The sequence below is a fragment of the Onthophagus taurus genome, chromosome 11 (genome assembly GCF_036711975.1).
Source record: "Onthophagus taurus isolate NC chromosome 11, IU_Otau_3.0, whole genome shotgun sequence".
In the NCBI taxonomy this organism is placed as follows: Eukaryota; Metazoa; Arthropoda; class Insecta; order Coleoptera; family Scarabaeidae; genus Onthophagus; species Onthophagus taurus.
In genome coordinates this window covers 17,010,692-17,031,483 of record NC_091976.1, presented here as the reverse complement: position 1 = coordinate 17,031,483, position 20,792 = coordinate 17,010,692, and the positions used below count along the sequence as shown (strand labels likewise).

The 20,792-nt window shown below is 35.4% G+C and overlaps 1 protein-coding gene across 2 annotated transcripts in view; it reads right to left on the bottom strand.

The window, feature by feature from the left end:
• LOC111424234 (tenascin accessory) overlaps positions 1-20,577 on the bottom strand; it is a 595,836-nt gene extending 575,259 nt beyond the window's left edge. For both annotated transcript variants that reach the window (XM_071200222.1, XM_071200223.1), the window contains exon 1: positions 20,199-20,577. The gene's annotated coding sequence lies outside the window, so the exon portion shown is untranslated. The remainder of the gene's footprint in view (positions 1-20,198) is intronic.
• Positions 20,578-20,792: the final 215 nt, after the last annotated feature.

The window sequence follows — 20,792 nt, the reverse complement described above, 5'->3', positions numbered from 1 at the left end:
TCGCTACGCCCTATTGTCAGTGCCATAAATTCTCCAACGTATTAGCTGGAAAAACACCTTCCCAAGATTCTGTCTCCTTTTACAGGAAAAACAGAATCATGTCAGAGATTCTACGCATTTTGTGGAATTAATCAAAAGCATGAAGTTAGATCCCCAGGATATCTTCGTAAGCTTCGATGTGGAATCTCCATTTTTAGCAGAATACCAGTCAAAGATGCTGGATAGTCTTTATCGATATGGTGAAGCACCATATCGACTATGCTGCGGCTCGTAGGACCTTGATTAGGACAGAACACATGCACTAATACGAGAAAGAATCCACAAGACCTAAAAAAGCTGCAGCAAATTGGTGGGAAGACTAAAACAGTCTAAAAAAGACTGGGACAAAATAGGTAGAATAACCATGGATCAGGCGGAATGTGAATTACAAAAAAAAACTGGAGAACCAAATTGAAAAGGTCGAGTCGTTGTTTCGACTACAAAAATAATCGGTCGTCATCAATCGATCAAGCGTGGCATTAATAGAAGAGGAAACAACTGTGCTCGCCAAAGGCTTGAATTACGCAGTCACTCCAAAGAGGATTCCGAAGGAACCAACTATCTGCGAAGCGGAAGAAGCTTGAAGGCTATTCGCAGAAAACCTGCGGTAAAAATGGAGGAATAGATATAGCCAGAGTACATAAATCAGCAAAGCCACCAAAATCAAATCCAACAATCGACAACATGACAAGCGTTTTGGATCCAGCCACCTATACTATAAGAAAATCAAGAAATTGGTGAAATCTACAGAAATTTCGAAGCTCTACAGCAGAAAACAGAGAAATTTGTTTGTACAACTCCATAAACCTGATGTCTCGCTACGCCCTATTGTCAATGCCATAAATTCTCCAACGTGTTAGCTGGAAAAACACCTTACCAAGATTCTGTCTCCTTTTACAGGAAAAACAGAATCATGTAAGAGATTCTACGCATTTTGCGGAATTAATCAAAAGCATGAAGTTAGATCCCCAGGATATCTTCGTAAGCTTCGATGTGGAATCTCCCTTTTTAGCAGAATAGCAGTCAAAGATGCCATGGGTGGTCTTTGTCATTTCTAAGTACCTAATACTAATCAGACTTGTGCACTAAAAAATAAAAAATAGTTATTTTATCTGGAACAGTAGATAGATGAAAATTGCGTGTAAAATGTACCAAAAATGGAATAATAAATTCTAAGATACTCATCTGAAGAAACTTCCAGGAGAAAGTTACTATACGGCGCGAACACCAACTGGCTATATGGATGAAATCGTAAGATTACAAAAGGCACGTGGAGTTCGTTATTAATGATAGTTAACAGGGCGAGTCGTTCAGATCAATAATCAATAGTTATTGGTGACAATCATCATATCAGCTTGGTTGTGTCAATCTAGGCATCAATTTCTAAACCGACAGCAACGCATTTCTCGAGAAGCGAGACCACCGTCGTCTTTCAAGCTTTCTTATCCAGCACAAGCTTGACTCGTCTTTCCACTTTCTTTTGCTAACATGACCAACTCTCGGTAGTTTCAGCTTCTGCAAAATTGAAGACACTGTAAAATTTAGCGAATTTGGCAGAAGTAGCTGTCGATGGAAATACGATGCATTCTTAAACAGATCAAAGAGATGTGCCTCGTAAAGCTTGAAATAACAATTCCCAGATCGTAAGATCTAAATCGCATTCACATTAAATTGACACTGAGTAAGGTACCGGTTGTGCAACGTTAAGTAAGGAATTGAATATTGGGATCATCAACCGGGGGTAAATTAAAGAACCTCCTTTAGTGTCACCTAAGCTTTCGAATTTATATATTTAATTCTTCATCAGAGGAACGCTTTAATATAAAGAAAGATCAAATCAAACACACTACAGATTAAAACTTAACCTAACTTACAGTTAGAGGTTATGTCGGCACATACTACCGTAGATGTAAAAATATAATAATCCATAATCTGAACGATGACCAAGGTAAAAATGGCACAAAAATAGCCGCAAAACCACATCAGCAACCGATGGCACAAAATTTAAAATCAAAAAAAATTTAAAATTTAAACAGGTAAGAACACAAGGACGATTCGGGTCCATGACAGGCGAAAACCGAGAGCAATACCAACCCACGCAACAATGAAATCCCCCAAACAGACAAGGCGGGAATTTTCTTGTTTCTTTTTGCTTGGTTTCAAAAATGCGTGGATTGCTGAATTGTGATAGGGGTACACCAAAAGATCTTAGTGTCTAGTTACGTGTGGAGTTAGCCCTATGTTCCAAAAGTAGTTGGAAATCACAACTGCATCTAACTCCTAAAAAAAAAACAAATAAGATTTTGTGATGATTACTCTGCACTAAATATCAAAATGCAGCGATAAACTTCATAATTCATCTTACGTGTGATCGTCAATTGAAGAGAAATGATAGAGGTGGATAATAATGCTCATTGGCGATTTTATTTGTCCTGGTGAAAGATTCAAACACATATACATTGATCCGACTGGACTTCTACCAACATTAAACGGACACAAAACATAGTTTATTATGAGTGTATAAATGTTTATGTTGTACAAAATACAAAATGTTTTCAATGAAAAGCAATTTTTCATAAAACTAATTACCCAGCCACCAACACTGCCAATTACAATATGTACTCATTATACTATTGGGGTTAAGAACAATACAGAGCAATTTTCTGATGACAACAATCGAACTCGTGCACGGCGCTTTCGTTAAAGTTCCCAATGCTTTATTACCGATGCCAGAAGAAATCAAAAACCATAGGGCTGATACTTTCAACAATCATAATCTCAGTTCACGGCTTGCAGGTACGATGGTTTATACCCCATTGTTGTATGAGAATGTTAACCACAGAGATATGGAGCGAATGGCCCCGTGGTAAGCTCTCGGGCTACCACGCCGGCGTCCTGGGTTCGATTCCCAGTGAATACACGCCGAGTCGCCTCCCCGTCCTTCGGAGGGGACGTTAAGCCGTCGGTCCCGGCAACCAGTCTAACATCTCTGGTTGTCCTCAGATACATGTGTAGTTGGAGGTTGTGAACGTAAAAACGGGTTGAAAGCGCGTCTGCGCTCTTTGAACGGTACTCAGCCATGCACCCAAGTTTCTGGGCGTTGGAGTACCAGCCCGGCTTGGGGGTCGTCTTCAAATTGCTGGGCGTTGGAGTACCAGCCCGGCTGAAGGCGAGGCGAGAAGCGGTATCAGCCTGATCGGATGCCATCTTCGAACATCTTTCACTCCTCCAAAACAGACCTACACATGGCCGAAGTAAACCGTGAGGATGTACAAAGGGACCGTTGGGACCCAAGTGCTTTGGTTATACCACCTGTGGTTTAACCAACCTTACATGAAACTACATACATACATAACCACAGAGATGAAACGTACAAAGTTTACATACAGGCCATGAATCAGAACGACCCCATATAAATTGCAATCCAAGAACAACACTTGTGGGAAGATACATAAAATATACCAGATAGTTTTTAAAACGGAATTAGACATTCTGTTTATACAACCCATACAAACACAAACAGGAGAATATCTGTTACGCACATCTTGAGTAATAAACCAGATGAAAGGATTGGAGGCGAAATTGTGTAATTGTGCGCACTATAAAAGGACACCGAACGAACCTGTGAAATCAGTAATTAGTCATCAGTTGTCACCATAACATCAACTCTTTTGTGTAGCTGAGTGTCATTAATCGAAGAAGATTGATGGCGGGAATTGTATGTATATTTTATACGGATAGTATAAAAATCGATTTAAGTATATAAAACGATCCACCAATAGCGACCTTATCAAAGGCTTAAATTTAGCAAGCTAATTTGCACTAATTAGAAAACTACGACTAACTATGGACAGCAAGTAGTGGTTTATAACAGAGTGGTTACCCGTTAAATTGTTTTTGGATCTCTGCTAATAAAGTTATTTTGGAATTGGGAAAAAATTTATCTTCTCTCGGAGGCAGCGCCGCATTATCGTTATTCGTTGTTTCGATTTCATCCTTAAAGCAACGCGATACAACCATTTTATCATACCAAACAGTTGTTTAAAACTAAATGTTTTGTAGCGAACCCACTCACATTATATAAAGAAAGGACTATATTGTCGCTTACAGTTAGATTAACCAGAACATGTAGAACAATTTGTCAAATTTGGAGTCAAAACTTACATGACCCCATGGGACAATTATGATAATGTGTAAACGGAGCCACTTACCGCAGTCCCTCTTGACGTGGGGTAATTACACGTACAATAATTTCATCGTAACTTAGGCATTCAACGTTGGCCGATTAGAATCCTGAATGTCTTGAACAATGGAGATGACATTAAAACCTTAAAATATTATAACTAGTAGCTAGTCTCTTTATATTGGAATGTCTAAGAAAAGCACGCTCCTTGGAATTGAGTTTTATTCATAATTTCCGATGCCACTTCGTTTGGGTAGATCCCTAACATTGAAAAATTTCAACCCGTAGAAGTTACCCAAGATTGTGGACAGGGTACTTAAAAGGAAACCGCGGAAAATATTTCTAAGGCTCATTATGGAGCATCTACTTTCAATAGTTATTTAAAATAAATATTATTAGCTACATGCTTTCTAATTATCATTTACCTTTTTTATAACGTGTGTATAGCGTTTGGAGTTTCAACATTAAACTATGAAAGAAACCATTTTACAACATCGCAATATTTATAATCTACAATATAACGCATAATGTATGAGAAATTTGATGGGAATACTACACAAATTCATCCCTACTAAAAACCAGAATATAAAGCAATTGCGTTATATTAAAAATTTCTAAAGACACAATTCACTGCAACCATCTTCATTTTTACTTACCTTTTAAAGCGAAACTTTATGCGTCAAGCACTTAAAACAGTATATAAATGTTACTAAAAATTGAAGTTACTGAGCATATATTTTCATAAGCTTTCAAAAAGTTGAAGAGATACAAATAAATTTTGTACTAACACCAAAGCTTTCAACGAAGACATTAACATAGATATTATAAAATGAACTGGTTGAAAAAAATCCAATTTACTCGTTTTTGCAAAACTTTAAACAACATTTCATTGAAATCGAATAATTAAAAGTGCTATTCAACACAACTAAACCTAATGCAATCCATCGCATGTTAATCAATCTTCAACAGGTTGCGTTTCATTTCAATTAATTCTAGATTTATCAGCTCAATCTCAGGTAATTCTATTTTTATTGAAATGTTTAATTAAAATTAGTTAATGATTTGCTAAATCTTGTTTGGATTAGAATATTTTAGTTTTGACTAATTTTAGATTTTAACATTATAACAACACCTGGTTAATAAAAAAAATATTGGAGAGTTAAACTTGTTAAAATACATGTTGCCCTAAGTTCGGTTTTGTTTCATGTTGGTTTTGTATCACGTTTTTTTTTTTTTTTATTTTCATCGTTCCATTGTATCAAACGGGAGCGGAATTGTAGAGAGGGGGCTTTTCAGCGGAAAAACCACGAACTGTGTAGTATGTAAAGCCGGTTGGGTTTCAGCGCATTTCGGTCGCCGGAGAGATATAAATTAGAAATTAGCGTGGAACTTTTTGCGCACGTATGTTCTGAAACGCTGAAATCGCTGAAAGTTGCAGTTGGAGTGCGCGGGACGCGGATGACCGGGCAAACGAATACTACACAAGTGTTCTAGTTATACGAAACGAACTCGACCTCTCCTTCCCCCTTAAAATAAAAAAAAAGAAAATGTTTAATTTTTTTCATTAATACGTGTTTTCAGTATAAGCAATCTATTTTAACAAAAACAACAAAAATATTTTCATTAGTGTTTAAGTTGAAGGACGAAGTAAAACGTGGGGGCTCCTGGTGACAATATATGTGTCAGAGAGACGATTTGTTCGCTGTCTCCTGCCTGCTGCTAATTTATGGAGTACACCGTGCATAAATGTTCGTTCCTGTGGCACGTGTTCGACCATCGTGTAGTGTCACCGAGCGCCACGTACGTGTTGTCCGACAATATGTTTTCTTTGAGCGTACATTAGTTCCGGAGGATGTTGCACTTTGTTGCAAATACGACGCCGCGTCGTCGTCGCCGTTGCAAAGCCCTTCGTTTTAAACGACGACAACGACACCTTTACTCCAGGTGACTGGCCTTTTAACAAAGAGTTATAGATTAACTTGGTTTTTGCAAATGTCTTTGACCTAAATCTCGCAAAAAAAAAGAATTTTTTTAATTAAAAGTTTTTTCCTTTCATACGTGGTGATATACAGCTCGGGGTTAGCGGGGGTAAAAAAAGAAATAATAAAAGCATAAAAGGAAAAATGAAATATAACCTGCACAAAAAGGGGGACAACTCGGACATCGAGCATAAAAACCCGCGTGGATCTCCATTCACCGAAAAAACGCGTCAGATATCTCACGCTTGCAGGGAGTTTTGAAGAATTAGCCTGAAAATTTGGCCATTCGAGCGAGAGCTAAACGAATTCCGGACTCTCTCGGAATTTTCCCGTCTAGTCTCCTCTCCTCGGATGCTTTAAATCGAGTAAATATCCATTTTCAAACTAAATGGAATGTTTAAATGATGTTTACGTTTCGATAAATTCAAACGGTTTAATACTTTGTTAAACCTCGCGAATTTACGAACAACGTCAAACATTATTATTCCCATGCGACTTTTTTTGTGTAATTATGTACCTAAAAATTCGAAATATCCTGTAATACACAAACGTAGCTTATAAAGCCCACTCCATATTCAAAATTCATGCAGTTGTAAAACACGAACCTATTAAATCTTTCCAACAACGATTTTAATTTATATCATACCAAAAAATTGTAGAGAAACATCAATTTCACATTTATAAATTATCATATAAGTACGAAAGCTTTCACGGCCGGTGTTAATTAAACTAAAACTAGAATAAATAGTAACACTATCACTAGAACTAATACTAGACCTAGACCTAGAAATTTTCGGGTTAAGCCGTGCGTCTTTTGAAAAAGTGTTTGACTTTTCGGATAGCATGTTGCAACCTTTTCTTCAGAAACACCTCGAACTTGTTTCTGAAGAAACTTTTTCAAAAGACGCACGACTTAACCCGAAAATTTCTAGTTCTAGGTCTAGTGTTAGTTCTTGTGATAGTGCTAGTGTTAGTTCTAGTTTTAGTTTAACGATAAGAGAAAAACCAGACATTATCATCCTACCAGCGGACAAGGGGGAAAACAACGATTTGCCAATTGAAACAGTCGTTATCAACCGATCAAGCGTCCCATTAACAGAGGATGAAACAAAAGTACTCGCCAAAGGCTTAAATTATGCAGTCGCTCCAAAGAGGGTTCCCAAAGAAGAAATTATATGTGAAGTGGAAGCGGCTATTCGCAGAATACCTGCAGTGAAAGCAGAGGAAATTCGTCAAGACATAGCGAGAGTGCTTAAAACAGCAAAGCCACTAAAATCAAACTTAACAATAAACAAAAGAAGGGCACTACGAACGATAAGGGAAAAACCAGACATTATCATCCTACCAGCGGACAAGGGGAATGCGACCGTGGTTATAGACAGAAAGGAATACGACGACAAGATCTAGAGCCTTTTGGACCCAGCCACCTATAAGAAAATAAAAAAGGACCCAACCGAGAAGATAGTAAGGAAGATGAAAGAACTGGTCAAATCCACAGAAATCCCAGCAGATCAACAAAAAAGCTTATTCGTACAGGCTCCAGTACCACCAAGGATATATAGATTACCCAAAATCCATAAACCAGACGTCCCACTACGCCCTATTGTCAGTGCCATAAATTCTCCCTCCTATCAACCAGCAAAACACCTTTCCAAGATTCTGTCTCCTTTTACAGGTAAAACAGAGTCATATGTCAGAGATTCCACACATTTTGTAGAATCAATTATTAGTATGAAGCTAGATCCTCAGGATATGCTGGTAAGTTTTGACGTGGAATCTCTATTCACCAGAGTACCAGTCAAGGATGCCGTGGATGGTCTTCGTCAGAAACTCATCCCGGAGGGTTTGCCCAAGTATGTCCCAGGACTAGTGGAATACTGCCTATCGTCGACATATTTCAGCTGGAAGGGGGAATTCTACGAGCAATGCGAAGGAGCAGCCATGGGATCACCTCTGTCTCCTGTAATAGCCAATTTTTACATGGAGATGTTTGAAGAGGAGGCGCTAAAGAAGAGTCCTTGGAAACCGAAGCTATGGCTCCGTTACATCGATGACACTTTCGTGATCTGGCAACATGGAAAAGAGCAACTCCAGGAATTTCTAGACCACCTCAATTCACAGCACCCCATGATAAAATTTACCATGGAAACAGAAAATGCAAAACAGTTGCCATTCCTAGTCACTAGGAAGACAGATGGGGACATGGAACTGGGAGTATATCGAAAGAAGACACATACGAATAGGTACCTGCAGGCTTCATCCCACCACCACCCACAACAGAAGAGGTCCGTGATTCAAGCCTTATTCCAGCGAGTAGAGAGGATATGCGATAAAGAGAACCTAAGAAAAGAAGAAAGATTCCTAGAAGATGTGCTGCAGAAGAACGGCTACACGATGAGAGATATCCGACGATCCACCAAACCACACAAACAGAAGGATGACTCGGTAAGTACGACACCAGCCGGTTTTATCTGCCTTCCTTATGTTTCAGGTGTGACGGAGCGAATTGCGAGGCGTCTGAAGAAGAATGATATCGTGGTACGATACGGTACGGTGAGCAAAATACAAAACGCTCTTCCGATAGCCAAAGACAAACTAACCCCATTAAAGAGAGCTGGAGAAAGATTCTAGTTCTAGGTCTAGTGTTAGTTCTAGTTTTAGCTTTTCAACACTTTCATTGCCCACATTTTTCAACATTTGTCCTTACAGCCCGAGATTGTTATATCATGCATGTTGGTCCTAAGCAACAAACTCAAATTAAAATTAATCATCTCCATTTTTAAAAAAATCATGTATAATCGACGACCGTTTTAGAAAATATCATTGAGTTTTTGAGATCAATTTTTAAATTTAGCTGATCATGCCCATTGATTCATCTTTTCAAGTTAAAATAAATTGCTTCCATTTTTTAAAAATTATATAAGCTATCGCAATGTATCAGACAGATCAAACTTCCGCATCACTGTCTTATGATTCTTTTTTCAAGTCTTTCAGATTTCGAGGTTTATTAACATAGAGTGATTGAGATCAGGGAACGCAGGGGCACACCACCGACGTTAATTTCCCGTTCACGTTACCCAGTGAAAATGCGACGTCTTCCGTTTAGGCTCCATTGATGGTATATGCAGTAATACCATCTTTTCCTTCAAAAATTTTCCTTCATAAAAATTTCGCTAGGAGCTACGGAGCTACATTCCCCATTGCACATCTTCGAAAAAATAACTACCGATCAATCCAAAAGAAACTCATAGAGCACCAATCGGTGACTTTCTCACAGTGAAGTGGGCTTTCTACTTCCCAATATCGGCAGTTCTGTTTGTTAGCAAAACCGTTCAAATGAAAATTAGCCTCATCGGACATCATTAACACTGGTTCATTTCCATCATCATAAATTATTTGCATTCTTTCGGCGAGCTGCTGATGTTATGCAAAATGGCCTTCATTCAACTACTGGACAACTACAAGGGGTGACTAAAGGGTGAAAGCCAAGGTCTTGATGTAAAATTCTGCAATGTGTTCAACTACACAGTCGGAGATCTGTAGCCTGTTTTTGAACAGAAAGTGGACTTTCAATTACTACTTATCTCACACCCTTTTTATGGAAGGTGGTGTCCTTACACGCTTTGGTAACCATGAATTTTGAATTCAATGCTGATGACGTCGTGCAAAAAATTCTGTACCTATCTGTAAATTGTATGACGTTTTGAAACTGAACGACCAATATTAAAGCGCTAGCGAAAGCGTGGTTGTACTATAGACTCCTAATTTTTCTCTCTTGTCCAGATAACCATTATGACTAATGTCCGATAAGCGCTCCTAAATCAAAAGAGGTCAATCAAACGACCATAAAAAAACTATGACACAAAAGAAACTAGAAGTAATTGCACACAATTTTTGGCAGTCATCCGCTGAATATATTTCGAAAGAATTTTTTTCGGATGGCGATCAAGTACGAATATGTGTATAAGTCTTACAGATGGCGAGTATGAGTCAAAAAAAGTCTGACACAAAAGATAGTAGAAGTAATTGCAGAAGATTGTTTGCAGTCATCCACTGAATATATTTCAGAAGAAATTTTTTTGGATAGCGATTTAGTATGAGTATGCGTCTTATATGTAGTATGAGTCTAGTTTGGAAACTTCTTCATCCAAGTCAGAAAATGGTGAAAAAATAAAAAAGTGTTTATGAAAAGAGAAAAAGAAACATCTCTGTTACCATCTATAAGTTATTCGTTATTCCACTATATGAGCCATGTATCCAAGATGTAGATAGCTTTTATGAATGTTTAACAGCCGTTATGGATCATTTTAAGATTAAACTACAAAACATCTCCAATACTGATGAAAGGGTATGTTAGTGATAGCCTTTGCAGCAAATCATGAGATAATACTGTTGCTCCAGTATTCTCAGAGATGTACCACTGGGGTTTAACATGCATTGCCAACCCTTCAGGATAGCAGTGCACATTTAGAGTAATCACAGGGTGTTATTAATATTAGACAATCACTTGTCCCATATGCCAACGGTCTCATAATCCCTAAAAAGCTATAAATATAACGCGTGATGTACATACAAAACCATTCAAGGAAAATCATGTCAATATATAACATAATATGCCGTTAATTCTACGCAAAGTAACGTTCCGGCTGGATTGCGTAAAACAGGAATATTCTATTAATCGGAATTTGTTACTGAACTTAACTTTGCACCGGCATTTGTAACAGATAGAATCCAGAAGTCAAAGTAGCAGAAATTACCAGTGATCACTACTTGCTTAGTTTACCATCAGCAGTACAGTCCAAAAGACAAATTAGAAAAGCCTCTTAGAAGTTGCATCCATACCATCTACTAGCGTTCCAGTTGTGTTTTCAAGAGAAGAAGTATGCCTATTCCCGAAAGCTCCTATGGGACTCACGAAAAGTGTATCCGAATCCTACTCAAGTGCTCTTAAGTAAAGCGTAAATTGGCACTGGAAATTGGCTTCTGACCTTCTGTTGATAACATCGATGCTTATACTGGTAACTTATTTCAAGAAAAAAATATTTAACATTTGATTGCTACCAAGAAAACTGTGATACAACGACTCAGGTTAAGAAATCGAAATCAACCCATGTTTTTCAAATACAGAAAGAAAGAAAAAACATGAAAGAAAGGAACGGGATATGCAAGATTTGTTGGAAGAATGATAACAAAATGAACTCAACATGTTATGAACAAATCAGTAAAAGTCAACACGTCATATTGTGACAGTTGCGGAAATGTCCTTTATGCATTGACTGGATTTTGACTGTTCCAATAAATTTACTGAACGAAGCTAAGTTTGAAAAGTATTTCCGTTTTTAGAGAATATTTATTTTATTTATTGAATACCAGTTACAAAAGAAGCCTAACTTTTTGTACTTCCAAATTGAAATAATATTCCCAAACCTGTAGTTTTGAATTGCAAAGCGTTCCTTTGTGGAATATGGAACAGTTGATATTGATTGTGTCTTGAGTTGGTGACTACAAGACTAATTCATAATTCAGAAAAGTAAAACCTACAAAATTTTTAGGGTTTTTTAGCAATGTTGCCAGATTGACCTTCCAATCAAGATTTTCATTAAAATCAATAATTGACTTCTATCAAAACGTTGAATAGTTTTAATATTTTTATTAATTTACCGGCGTGATATAAATGCATGAAAATATAATAAAAGCCACTCAAACATGTTTTAATTGTAGAAAAATTATAATTTCAAATTTTGGCAGTAACTAATTTTAGTTAATTAAAGCTGTATTGTTCGTTAAACTCTATTTCATGCGTCCAATATTTTTATTCACGTTTATTGAATATTTATGAGTACCCGAAAGTCAATTTGCATGGTGGGTTGTAAAATTATCACCATATGTTATAAAGTATTTTTTATATAAAAAATATCAATATAAGTACTTTTTTGTCTATTGTTTTTTAGTGTTTTCTTGTAACATAGTTGTAAACACAAGTATTAAAAAAGTTTAATATACCTCTACTAAAGTTGTTTTTAAAGTAAAACTTTAATGGAAGCGAGTTTGTTACGACACTGAAAACTATGTGTACCACCGCCAAAACAGGAACCGTTTCAACATCGAATAACGACCTCTACGACTAAACCCTTCGTGCTGAACCATAAACTTTTAATTAATTTACATATCACGACGGTTGACGTTCGAATAAACCGCTCGAAAAACTTTCCATAAAGTACCCGAGATCAAGCAAATTTTCACCCTGTTATACGCGAGAATATCTGCAACGATCGAGGCCAATACAACTTTCGTAGCTGTTAGCTTTAGACCAACCTGTGTAGAGCCTTACGCCCTCGAAGTGTGTATAAAATAAATTAGTTCGGGCCCTTTTACCCCTTTATGGCCCACGGAATTTATTTCTTGCCGTAAGTACTCATAAACTCGCTGCGTCGATGGGGAAAAGGAAACAATTACAAGAGCTGAATAAGTTAAGGGGGAGAAAATAAATATATTTATGGTAGAAATGAAAAAAGAAATAATTTAGCGAAGAATTGTGAAGTATTAACTTACAATACGAGTATCTAAACTAGAAATGAAACACTTGTGCCAAAATAGAACGTCAATGATATATTTAAAAACGGTTTAAAATATTTGATAAATTAAATTGTGTAAAATAAATAAAATAAATATTAAATGCAACCGGTAGTTTTAAACCAATTGAGGTATACATGAAATGTGCCAATGCCGAAATTAAAATATTTGAAATATCAGAGATTCTGACTATATTTTAATCATTTCACTTTGTATTTAGTTCATCTGTGAAATACAAATGAAACAAGAGATGGAACGAACGAATAAAACGACTTAATTTTTTTTTCTGTCAGTTGAAGCTGGTATATTTATTTTATATCATTTTTAATACGAAATAAATTTAAATGGAATAATTATATATTTTATAAAGATTTTAAAGTGAAGCAAAAGTTTTTTCTTTTAATTGTTGAGTGTTTAGATAAAGTAAAAATTGAATTGGTAACCTGGCGTGTGGTTTGACAAACACCTTCACTACAAGAATCTAATCTTCGATCTTTAACTTTCAAGATTTCTAATCTTAGATCGGCGGTTTTTAAACTTTTTGAAGTCGGGCGCATTTAAAGTTCTACAAATAATTGTGGGCACACTATGTACAAATTAATATCCAACCGAATTGGTTGGAGTGGTTAGTGATAAGTGATAGAAAAATGGAAATCAACTTTTCTTGTAAATTTGTTAAACGTTCAACAATTAAGTGTTTCATTTAAGCAAGTGTTAACAATCGAAACATTTCTAAATTACCTTCAACAGGTTTTCTTTTCGAAATCTTAATACTTTCTTCTTAGTTTTGCAAGATAGAATTCAAAATACTAAGCTGGTGAAGTATATTAATCAGATATTTTAACCTAGAGCTCCAAAATTTACAGCACTGTAGGTTACAAAAATGAAGTTGTTTCATCCGTTCAAAAAACACAAGTTTTTGTCATAAAGTACACGAGTATTTTTTTTTGTTAACCACCTCACCTCAGTGTTTGTGCTGGGAGTCCAAATTTGTTGCAAAAAATAACTGATTTACGATTAGATCTTCATAAATGAAACAGACAAACGCTATTAGCTGCACCTTATTAAAAATATCCGTTAGCTTATCAATATAGAGTACAAAATTTGAATTCTGAATTATTGCACACATTTTTCTTTACTTTAGTGTTTATAAAAAACTGTAATTTAAATACAAATTTAAGTAAGTAATTGAGTCATTTTCGAAAAATCTGAATCTGAATCTTGATAGTAAACGTATATATTTTATTATGAAGTGGTTGCTATAACCAAAAAACCATTATAAATTTTTTTATTGAACTATTATTTGCACCCATTACCAAAAAATTACGTTAATTTATGTCATAAATTCGTATTTTTGTAATGCTTTCGAGTACGTCCGGTTCAGTCGGAATCAGAAGAAAAAATTTACGGAAGTTCGCCGAATTTCATTTCCCGTCCGGATGCATAAAAAGTTATAAGTACGCTGTACACACCTATAAACTACAATTTTTGCAAACACCGCGTATATTTGTTTAAGAATCAATTTCAAAGTTGTATTATGTAATATTTGTTGAGTTTTGGTTTAATATACAGAGCAAGTTTAAGTTTGTTGATTTATGGGGGAATTGTTGATGAATTTTTGAATTAATAAACATAGATTATGTTACGGATATGTTACGATTTTATTATAGTTATATCATGCAAAGAACATGAAATTCTGCCCTATCCTATTCTTACACCTTTTAATTTGTGCTAGATTGTTCAAAAGATCTAAAGACATTTACCAAGAAATTTTTGTGTGATATTGTGCTTCAACATCCTGCTAAGCATTTGAACAAAAAACTCGAATTTTTGGAAGATTATTTGTTTAATGTTACCAAGTGTACACGTCCTGTACTCAATCCTAAACTCTCTCATTTCAAATCAAATTTCAAGAAGAAATGGATAGTTGCTCATAATAAAAGAGATATGTTTGAAAATAAGAATAGTAGTTGGTTATAAGGTGTAGTTGTTTTACCGATGCAGACATCAGCTTCAGAGCAACCTGTTGGACGACCACCGAAATCATTTTTGGAATCCAGTGAGTGCGCTAAAAGGAGAAAAGCAAAAATACTGCGTGAAGAAACAGATACTGATAAATTGTTATATGCGACACAAATGATCTTGAGGGCCAGCGCTAAAGTAGATGCTTCCAACATTTTAAAAGAAGTAACAAGATCACCAGGAAGACCATCTAAATTCCTTAAATCGACTGCTAAAGCACATAACATCCGGCAACTGTCTCCTACAGAAGCTGTATCACTGTTTGTGGAGGGAGGTTTTACAAGAAGACAATACAATCTTGTGAAAAATGCGGATAAGGAACGCTTTCCATGTTATTCCATACTACAAGAGTTAAAAAAACAATGTTATCCCAAACCCGAGGCATTTCATGTGATATCCACATGTGCTGAAGTGAAACTTTAAGCCATACTAGTCCACATATGTTCACGGCTATGTCGGTATCTGGAGGAAATTATTGAAACATGTAATGAAGAAGATCGAACTAATTTAGAGTTGGTTTCCAAATGAGGCTGTGACGGATCCCAGCAGAGTCAATTCAAACAGAAATTCGAAAATGAAACTGATTTTGATGGAAATATCTTTCAGAGCTCTTTTGTACCACTCAGATTAAGTGTAAAAAATGGCAAAATATTGTGGCAAAACCCAGTACCATCCTCCCCCAGATATTGTCGACCCATAAGAATAAGGTTCAAAGAATCAAAAAATGTCACAATATGTGACGAAACCCAATATATAAATAACCAAATAAATGACTCACTAAAAACTCAAATATTGTTAAAAAGTGTTTAAAAAATGTTGTAAAATATACAATGATTGATGGGAAGATATGTAATGCTGTAACAAATACAGCTTCAACGATGCGCTGCTATTTGTGCGGTAAAACATCAAAAGATTTCAACAGCCTATCGGACAAGAAAGATGTAAACCCAGCATCCACTACAACTAGGGATATCTGTTCTTCATGCAAAGATACGCATGTTCGAGTCCATTCTTCACCTATCATATAAAATTCCAATCCTAAAATGGCTAGCAAGGTGTAATGAAGATAAAAGAATTGTAAAAGAAACGAAAAAAGTATTCAAAAAAAATTTTGATAGATGTCGACATTACAAAAGCAGGTTTCGGAAATACCAATGATGGAAACAATGCTAGGAAATTTTTTCCGGACACAGCATTGACCAGCCAAATTACCGGAGTAGACAAAACGTTGATTGACAGGTTAAAAATAATATTGGAGGCCATATGCAGCGGATATAAAATTGATATTTGTAAATTCGAAAAACATGTCATAGAAACAGCTAAACGGTACATAAGTTTATACAGCTGGCATCCGATGACACCAACTATGCATAAAATTTGAGTGCATGGTTCAGATATCATTTCGCATGCTTTGTTACCGATTGGACAACTTTCGGAGGAGGCTGCTGAAACCAGAAATAAATATTTTCGAGCATATCGGCAAGGTTTTGCAAGAAAATTTTCACGAAAGATGTGCAATAAAGACATTATGAATTGATTACTGCTAAGTTCGGATCCTCTGTTAAGTATAAATTTATGCATTAATAAAATTTACATTCAATTGCTATAATTTTTAGTTATATTTACACTTTTCAATTTTAAAACGAGGTTTCTACAGATAACGTTGATAAGTACTTTTTTATAGAGAGAAGTTAGTCAACTTCTTGAATTTCGAGATACGTTGCATGATACTGATCATGTCTATAACACTCTTAGAAAAGTTGTAAAATCTTGTAATTTTGGATAAATAAAAATATCGAAAACTGAAGCAGTAAAGAAAAATGTAGATAGAAAATAAATCAAAAGGAGAAGAACATCAAGATATCATCCAAAGAACCTTCAGAAGTAGAAAAGAAATATTTCTGCTTTATCTGTGTATACCGAAAGCAAAATAGGTGAAAAGTGAATACGTTGCTCAAGTTGTAAAATTTTGGCTCACGAAAACTGTACTGCTACTAGTATCATTTTTCACATAATACCTGCAGTACCTACACATTGTGAATCAGAATAAGTTTCAGTTTTAGTTCTATCGATCTACAAACCTACATTTTTATAATAGTCTATCCTACTCAAATCGTCTTAGAAAAAAGCATAAAATGTCACCAAAAATTGGCTTTTGATATTCCGTTGAAAACATCGACGAAATATCGAAGTTGATGTTAGGCACATCAACTTCTTCTTTATTAAAAGTAAATAAAACACAACAAAAATACCTCAATCGTTACCAACGCCCCACCGATTGGGTTTTCACAAATGACGTTGATAAATACTTTTTCATAGAGCTATTAGACAACTTTTTGAATTTCTAGATACGTTGTATGACACTGGCCACGGCTACAACACTTTTAGAAAAGTCGTAAAAACTTCTAACTTCGGATAAAGTCTTTTTCCGGTTGCTGGAACAATTACTGCATCATCATGCATTGTAGAAAACAACACACTCTTTGGAAATTCTTTTCTACAAGCCGATTTTTTGCCTACACCCTCCACCGAGTAGCTAGATAGAGCCTACATCTCACTCTGATTTGTCGCTCGTACATTTATCGCTCGCCTCCAACTATATTCAAAATTCAACCACATCTAGAAACGTTCTATCAACATAGCTGAGGGGTCACGTTTTCAGAGAGAATCCACCGATTTCTTTACAGAAATGTTGTTAGTTTCGATGGCTTCTGTCGCAACTGTATCGATTATTTATATCATAAGTTATAAAATTACGACCAATGTATTAAATTTAGACCAGTTTTAGCCACGGACGAGATGAGTCACAAGATCCAATAGTTTGTAAGAAAAACCCAAATAAACCACTCTGTCCATTTCAAACTGCCAGAAGAAAGGTTATAAGAACATACTTTGTATGGTCTACGAAAATTGGGTTATGAACCTGGAAACAGGACTGACTAATTCTTTTATAATCCACGACATTTTAGCACATAAGCTCGGTTTTTGCTTGCGTAGATCCGTAAAAATTTTCTAGTCAATAGTTATATCTACGCCAATAAGTCTACCTCTGATTGGTTATTTTCACGTCCCTACTATTTAACCACATCTAGAAACGTTTCAAGAATGTAGCTGAAAGATTACTTTTTTACGAGAATCCATCAATTATTTGCTGATTGACTGATTGCCGTTAATATAAGTTCGACTTATGATTAGTTTATTATCCTTTTCGTATGCCTAATCTACAATACGATTTGTAGTTATCACTTCTAGTTATCCACTGTTATTATCCATCCTTTTTGCGGTCTTTATCTATTGTCAAAAAAGTTTGAACCAGATCTACTACCTAGTACTCAACTGTTTAAATTTGCAAAGTGATGTCTTCAAACCCTCATCGACAGCAGTACAGTCCGATTCATTTACATCACAAGCTAGTTATAGCTAGCTTAGTATGTTCTATTAATCGCAAGATGTATAGACTTTCTAAGAGTATACTAACGAAGAAATGCGAAGAAACACTCTGCCCACCCAATGTTAAAGCAATCGCCCAAGTATTAGGTATTACAGGACCTAAGAGTTTTCAAATTTTTCTATAGTTAATTATCGAATCTAATAAATAAAAGAAATTGACGGATATGTTCAACAACAATTTTTTTTGTTTGCTTTAATCAATTAGTGCTGTTATTCGAAAATAGTTGTTAAAGCTTTAAACAAAACTATTTAACACTTGTAAGACATTTATATTTATACTGGAATTGCTGATTAAATGAGGTTTATATATTATTTGGCGGTATATTATTAAAACGGTATATTTACACTTTATTTGCACTTTTATTTAACCCTCCACACGGCTAAGTATCATGTGTTCCATATGCTAATAAAAAGATATTTTAATAAAAGGGTGAAAATTTTATTCCAAATTTCATCCCTTATAACTCGGCCCAGGAGCTTTTTCCGTACGTTGAAAAAATACGTCAACTTTATTTTGTGTTTTCTAGGACTGTGCTAAGTTTCATTAGAACCTGTGTCACACTAAAACTTAAATGCACTAATTTACATATTTTGTAAAGTAATACACAAAATTTCTACTTTTCTACTTAAACGATTTCAGGATTAAAATCAATTATTGCAATAATCTTCGAGTTTTTGCCACTGTTTTGCATCACTCTGGGTCATATTGCATTAAGTACCTTAAAAAACAGTAATGCAAAAAAATACCAGTTAATTGCCATTGGCTTAATTGATGCCAATTGTGTGCGGTCACTGCAATGACTATTTTACAAAACTTTTAAGCATTCTGGCAATGATTGTTCTTTATAGACTTCTTTCATGGGAGAAAGTAATCTTAATTTTTAAATTAGAAACTCGCATAAAGTTGTAAACGTATGATAAGCATTTTCTTCAATTTTCCTTTAAGTTTGTGGATTTAGCTGTAAGTGATCCATAACGCAAACTCACTAAAACATTACAACATTACAATTTCCGTTAACAGTGATACACATATAAAATATATCTCAGTCATCTCGACGTTTATGTAGCGCTCCATATTTTAACGAGCTTCACCAACGAAAGTTTAATTATCAACGTAAACAACGAAACGCAATTAACTTTAACACTTTTCACTGAGACGAATTAATAAGATCCAAATGGAAATGTAATCAACAAGATGACAATGTACTTAACAGGCTCAATTCTGTACACAATAGATTTAGTTAGGCTACATTAATTTTGCACCAATGCGTTATTCCGAAAATTATCAATAAAATATGTTAAAATACCAATGAACGCCTCCCGCTTTTCTTTGATTTTTGACAATATTTATTAAACAAGATGATTCCTGGAGGTGAAATGACAGCAGCAGATGTAACATGTACTTTTTCTCCTGTTACGTTTTGCTATATTTATTAATATGTCTTTAACGAGATGTAAATAATGTGGTTGTTAAAATTTGATTTAACCCATATATTGTTAATTAAATACATTAATATTTACTCAAAAAGCTTTCAAGTTTATTTACCACTTTGATCTAAACATCTACTTAGAATTTGAAGTATTTTAAAGCCTCTTATCGTAGTTGAAGAGTAAAAAATAAATTTTACCACCGGACTCAACTTTGATCGACCACTTAATTTTAGACGGTCGTTTTTTAAAATTTCATTAATTTGCATGAACTCGACTCCGACTGCCTGCTGGTAAATTGGAGGGCCCCGCAGGACCGATAAAACTTCTGACTGTTGCCGCAGGAACTTTCCCAGCAGGCACCAGACGTTTGATATTTCCCAGTTTCCGGGTTACGTTGACACATATTTGAAATTTTTTTTTTACTTCACAAAAGGCAAAAAAGAGCCAAGATTAAGTGAACAAAAGTGTGAAGCAAAGAGAAGTAGATTTAACATAAAAAAAATATTTGGATAAAAACTCACCTTGTCCTCTTCAAGCGAGTCACCTTTAAACAGTTTATATTCACCTTCACAAGTTGATAAAAACAATTTCTTTTAAGATTTTAATATGACAAGTTCGATTTATTTTAATCAATCCACAACACAACTTATTTTCTCTTAATAAAAATCTTACATCATTTTTTTAAGCACAAATTAAAAATTCAATTTTTCGAATAAAAAGCAAATTTAATTTTTCAAAAGCATTATCAAATCGATCTTTTATCTCAATTTTTTTTTTAAATAATCCACACAGTTGATGTCCTGTTGTTAAGCGGGAAAATTGGTTTTCAAAACAAGTCACATGCCCCCGAAGCGCACCACTAAGAGCGTCGGCGTCGCGACGTTCGCGATGTTGGACGCGTACTGAGAGAGGAAGCGTCACGGCGCTCGGCGTCCTCGTCCACAGTTTTCCGCGCGCATATTCTGGTTGAAGACGCGACGGACGCCGCAAAACCGCAAACATGTTCACGCATGTTACCACGCGCGTTGATGTGGACGCCCACCGGTTTAAATATAGTTTTTAAAAGAAAAAGAAAACCGGAAGTGTATTACACAACAAACTAGATTTTAAACTTT